This window comes from Pseudophryne corroboree, chromosome 5 (genome assembly GCF_028390025.1).
Source record: "Pseudophryne corroboree isolate aPseCor3 chromosome 5, aPseCor3.hap2, whole genome shotgun sequence".
Taxonomy (NCBI): Eukaryota; Metazoa; Chordata; class Amphibia; order Anura; family Myobatrachidae; genus Pseudophryne; species Pseudophryne corroboree.
Genome location: NC_086448.1, coordinates 451,103,104 through 451,109,243, shown reverse-complemented (window position 1 = coordinate 451,109,243; position 6,140 = coordinate 451,103,104). Strand labels below are relative to the sequence as shown.

The 6,140-nt window shown below is 44.0% G+C and overlaps 1 pseudogene; it reads right to left on the bottom strand.

The window, feature by feature from the left end:
- Positions 1 to 1,387: 1,387 nt before the first annotated feature.
- Positions 1,388 to 1,506, bottom strand: LOC134930845 (5S ribosomal RNA; annotated as a pseudogene).
- Positions 1,507 to 6,140: the final 4,634 nt, after the last annotated feature.

Genomic DNA, 6,140 nt, shown 5'->3' with positions numbered 1-6,140 from the left:
AGACTTACCGCGGCTGCGTTTGACGGCATGGCGGTTGAACGCCGGATCCTGAAGGAAAAAAGGCATTCCGGATTAAGTCATCCCTATCCTGATCAAAGCCAGGAAGGATGTAACCGCAAAAACATTATCACCGCAATTGGCGAAAATATGTTGCGTGGTGAGAGGCCAGTAAGGCCCGACGGAGGAAATTCAACTGGGTCGGTTCCTACATTTCCTGCAAACAGGAGTGTCTATGGGCCTGAAATTGGGGTCCATTAAGGTTCAAATTTCGGCCCTGTCAATTTTCTTCCAAAAAAGAACTAGCTTCAGTCCCTGAAGTTCAGACGTTTGTAAAAGGGGTACTGCATATACAGCCTCCTTTTGTGCCTCCAGTGGCACTTTGGGATCTCAATGTAGTTTTGGGTTCCAAAAGTCACATTGGTTTGAACCACTTAAATCTGTGGAGTTAAAATATCTCACATGAAAAGTGGTCATGCTGTTGGCCCTGGCCTGGGCCAGGCGCGTGTCAGAATTGGCGGCTTTATCCTGAAAAAGCCCTTATCTGATTTTCCATTCGGACAGGGCGGAATTTAAGGACTCGTCCTCAGTTTCTCCCCAAGGTGGTTTCAGCGTTTCACCTGAACCACCCTATTTGTGGTGCCTGCGGCTACTAGGGACTTGGAGGCCTCCAAGTTGCTAGACGTTGTCAGTACCCTGAAAATATATGTTTCCAGGACGGCTGGAGTCAGGAAATCTGACTCGCTGTTTATCCTGTATGCACCCAACAAGCTGGGTGCTCCTGCTTCTAAGGCAGACTATTGCTCGTTGGATTTGTAGTACAATTCAGCTTGCACATTCTGTGGCAGATACGGGTGGTTTTGCAAAGAGGCAAAAGAAAAGAGCTGTTTGATATGTCTCTCTGGGGCACACTTTTTAAATTGATTGAATGACAAGGTTATGTAATGATGGAGTGTATATAAAGCATTAAAACGTAACTTTTATTTCTACAGACGAAAAAGTTTCATTAATTATATGAAAAAAACCTTGCTGTGTGAAACAGCAAAGTAGGTTAAAACAAGTATTAAATAGCATATAAAAAAGACGATATAGTAATGATATGTCACTCGCCTATTGAAAATAGGTGACAGAAAATTTGTCTGTACACCCTCTGGATTCTAGGCGAGTATTATTGTTAGACATATGTCCACTGCGAAAATGAAAGTTCTTGTTATCTCTATGAGTTTATGATTGAAAATACGCATGTATATCTCATATAAGAGACACAAGAAGGAGAAACCGGCTTTTTAATTACCAGGACTCCTTTTGAAATGATCAACTGTACTGCGTGTTCTGCAGTATTAACTGACAAGTAGGTTCTGCTGGTCAATGAAAGGTATGTACCTTGAAAGGACTACAGTACCCAGTATTCCCAGAGGGTCACCCTTTCTGGTACTGACCGGGCCCAATGCTGCTTGGCTTCCAAGATCAGACGAGATCGGGCAGATCCAGCATGGTATGACTGTAGAAGATGTGGTAAATACCTCTCAGCATGGAGAATGGCTGATATTTGAGGCAAAATACAATTCCATGAAAAATTATTATTGAATTGACAGTCGCCAATTGATATTGGCCAATTGATGGCCCAAGGAGGACCAAGATGTGGAGGGATTATTCACTGACGAAATCCTCCACGTTATGTTTATAGTAGAAGGCACATGCAGGAGTCGCCTCAAGCTAATTAAATGAGGCAATTGAAATGCTGATATGACAGGAGTTAATTGATTTGATAGAATGCTAATAAACAATCATATGGAATAAACAATCATGCAGGATATCATACGCTGAATCTTATATCAGGATTTACAGGAGCTGTCTAGGCAGTACCCTGTTTCATTATAACAAAAATGTGGTTGTGTATAAAGAGTTTCCACAGAGTTGCTAGATATGAAATGGATATTGCTTTTTGTAGCTTTGTCACAACACCCCTAATATGCACTGCTGAGGCTGCAGAGGCAGCTGACTGTTCATACATACATTGTTGCAAAAAAGGTGTCTGGGCAGCTCTGTGTCCAAATGAAGACAGATACAATTGTTTTAAACACACCACATAGGTTGCAAAAACCGGCTGCCTTCTAACACTGCAAGATGCAATTGGTTGTCACAGTGACACAATGCAAACAAATGTGTTTGTTTTATAATAAACCACATAGGCTGCAAGAAGCTGCAAGTTTCTATCAAATGATTGCCTCATTAATTTGTCACAATAACGGATTACTAAGAAAAGTGCAGAAACGCTGACTCTGGTCTCAACATAAAATCTTTTGAGAGCTTCAGATTTAGAATCAGCACAAAACAATGTAAAGACAGCTGATTACAGTTATGTTGCTTAAAGTAACCAATTATTTTTAACAAATGATCAAAATGATTGTCGCAATTAGTCACAATAACCAATTGCTGAGAAAGCTACAGAGATACTGACTCTAGTCTCTTCAGATTTGAAACCAGCAGAAAACAATGTAAGAGCAGCTGATGTTCTATTTACAAATAGATTGCATAAAGTGTCCAATTACTTTAGCAGAATAATCACAGAATAATAAATGTGTAAAAGTGTAAAGAGCTCTCCCACCAACGGAGTACCTGAGTTAAAGAGTGATTGCCTGGCTAAATTGAAGGAATTTAATGTAGCACCAAAATGATAGCTAACAACACGAATCCCTGTTATAAATAAGTGCCATGTGTCTATGCACCGTTTGCAAAGTGTGGATATCTACACTCAATGACACTTAAAACAGAAAAAAAGGGGAGAATAATTATCATACAACGGGTAAATAACCTGTATGGTAGTGGATTAGTCAGGGAATCATCAGGCAATTAGTGTTGCTGGCTAAATATTGCCAGGGAGACAGTCCGTGCTCTGTGCACAGGGTGGGGGCAGCTTTCTCTCTTGAGAGTGCGCTGGGCACAGCCAAAAATCTGTAAATGCCCACTCCACAAGGAGTCTCGGCTTTACGACTTTGCCGAGCAGCTACTTGGTCAGGAGCAAATACGTTTGTAAAATTCTACAAAATTGATATCCTGGCTGAGGAGTACCTGGAGTTCTCTCATTTGGTGCTGCAGAGTCATCCGCACTCTCCCGCCCGTTTGGGAGCTTTGGTATAATCCCCATGGTCCTTACGGAGTCCCCAGCATCCACTTAGGACGTTAGAGAAAATAAGAATTTACTTACCGATAATTCTATTTCTCATAGTCCGTAGTGGATGCTGGGCGCCCATCCCAAGTGCGGATTGTCTGCAATACTTGTACATAGTTATTGTTACAAAAATCGGGTTATTATTGTTGTGAGCCATCTTTCAGAGGCTCCTCTGTTATCATGCTGTTAACTGGGTTCAGATCACAGGTTATACGGTGTGATTGGTGTGGCTGATATGAGTCTTACCCGGGATTCAAAATCCTTCCTTATTGTGTACGCTCGTCCGGGCACAGTATCCTAACTGAGGCTTGGAGGAGGGTCATAGGGGGAGGAGCCAGTGCACACCAGATAGTCCTAAAGCTTTCTTTAGATGTGCCCAGTCTCCTGCGGAGCCGCTATTCCCCATGGTCCTTACGGAGTCCCCAGCATCCACTACGGACTATGAGAAATAGAATTATCGGTAAGTAAATTCTTATTTTCTCCACAGCACAGCTGAGAGGAAGCTCCCCGGACTCTCCCCTGCTTATCCACGGTAAAAGGGGGTTTCAGAGAAGGGGGGGGCACATAATTGGCAGCAAATAATAGTATTACAGCGCTACTGGGTAAACACATTGTGTGTTTTTCCTGGGGTATTAGCGCTGGGCGTGTGCTGGCATACTCTCTCTGTCTCTCCAAAGGGCCTTGGAGGGGAACTATCTTCAGATAAGAGGATTCCCTGAGTGTGTGGTGTGTCGGTACGTGTGTGTCGACATGTCTGAGGTAAAAGGCTCTTCTAAGGAGGAGATGGAGCAAGTGTGTGTGTATGGTGTCTCCGTCGACAACGCCAACACCTAACTGGATATGTGGAATTAAGTGCTGAGGTAAATTTATTGCACAAAAGATTAGAGAACAGACAGGGAATCTACCCATGTCTGTCCCTATGTCGCAGGGACCTTCAGAGTCTCAAAACACCCACTATCCAAAATAATAGACACTGATACCGACACGGAGTCTGACTCCAGTGTCGACTACGATGATGCAAAGTTACAGCCAAAACTGGCAGAAAAGTATTCAATATATGATTATTGTAATAAAAGATGTTTTGCATATCACTGATGACCCATCTGTCCCTGACACGAGGGTACACATGTTTAAGGGAAAGAAAGCTGAGATAACATTTCCCCCCTCTCATGAACCAAATGAATTGTGTGAAAAAGAGCGGGAATCTCCAGACAAGAAACTGCAGTTTCCCAAAAGAATTCTCATGGCGTATCCTTTCCCTGCTAGGGCCAGGATACGATGGGAATCCTCCCCAAGGGTGGACAAGGCGTTGACACGTTTACCCAAAAGGTAGCGCTGACATACCAAGATACAGCTACCCTCAGGGATCCTGCAGATAGCATGCAGAAAAGTACTTTGAAGTCCATTTACACACATTCTGGTACACTACTCAGACCGGCGATTGTGTCGTCAAGGGTTTATAGCACTGTAGCAGCGTGGACAGATACCTTATCAGCGAAGATTGAAACCCTAGATAAGGATACCATGTTATTGACCCTAGGATATATAAAAGATGCTGTCTTATATATAAGACATGCTCAAAGAGACATTGGTCTACTGGGTTCTAGAATCAACGCTATGTCGATTTCTGTTAGACGTGTCCTGTGGAACATGCAATGGACAGGTGATGCAGACTAAAAGAGGCATATGGAGGTTTTACCTTACAAGGGTGAGGAATTGTGTGGAGAAGGGCTCTCGGACCTGGTCTCCACAGCTATAGCTGGTAAATCTGATCTTTTGCCTTATATTCCCTCACAGCCTAAGAAAACACGACATTATCAAATGCAGTCCTTTCGGTCGCAGAAAAACAAGAAAGTACGAGGAGCGTCCTTTCTTACCAGAGGTAAGGGCGCAGGGCACAGCTAGTTCCCAGGAACAGAAGTCCTCCCCGGCCTCTATTAAATCCACCGCATGACGCTGGGGCTCCGCTAAGGGAGTCCACCCCAGTGGGAGCACGTCTTCGACTCTTCAGCCACATCTGAGTTCACTCACAGGTGGATCCCTGGGCAATAGAAATTGTTTCTCCGGGTTACAAGCTGGAATTCGAAGAGGTGCCTCCTCGCCGGTTTTCCTTATCGGCCCTACCAGCTTCTCCCCCAGAAAGGGAGATAATATTAAATACAATTCACACATTGTATCTCCAACAGGTGGTGCTCAAGGTTCCCCTCCTTCAACAAGGAAGGGGATATTACTGAACCTGGGCTGTAGTCCCGAAACCGGACGGTTCGATCAGACCTATTTTAAAATTAAAATCTCTGAACCTATACTTGAAAAGGTTCAAATTCAAGGTGGAATCGCTCAGAGCGATCATCGCCAGCCTGGAAGGGGGGGATTTTATGGTGTATCTAGACATAAAGGCTGCATACCTTCATGTTCCCATTTATCCACCCCATCAGGCGTACCTGAGAATTACGGTACAGTATTGTCATTACCAATTTCAGGGTAATTGGCAGAAATTATGGTGCTCCTACGCAAGCAAGGAGTCACAATTATCCCATACTTGGACGATCTCCTAATAAGGGCGAGATCAAAAGGGCAGTTGTTGAACAGCGTGTCACTTTCGCTGAAGGTGTCACAGCGACTCGGCTAGATTCTCAATATCCCAAAGTCACAGTTGGTTCCTATGACTCGTCTGCCCTTCTTGGGTATGATTCTGAATACGGACCAGAAATGGGTTTATCTTCCGATAGAGAAGGCCCAGGAACTAATGACTCTGGTAAAAAAAAACTTATTAAAGCCAAAACAGGTGTCAGTGCATCACTGCACTCGGGTCCTGGGAAAGATGTTGGCATCTTACGGGGCCATTCCCTTCGGCAGGTTCCATGCGAGGACTTTCCAATGGGATCTATGGAACAAGTGGTCCGGATCACATCCACAGATGCATCAGTTAATCACCCTGTCCCCTAGGGCCAGGGTGTCTCTCCTATGGTGG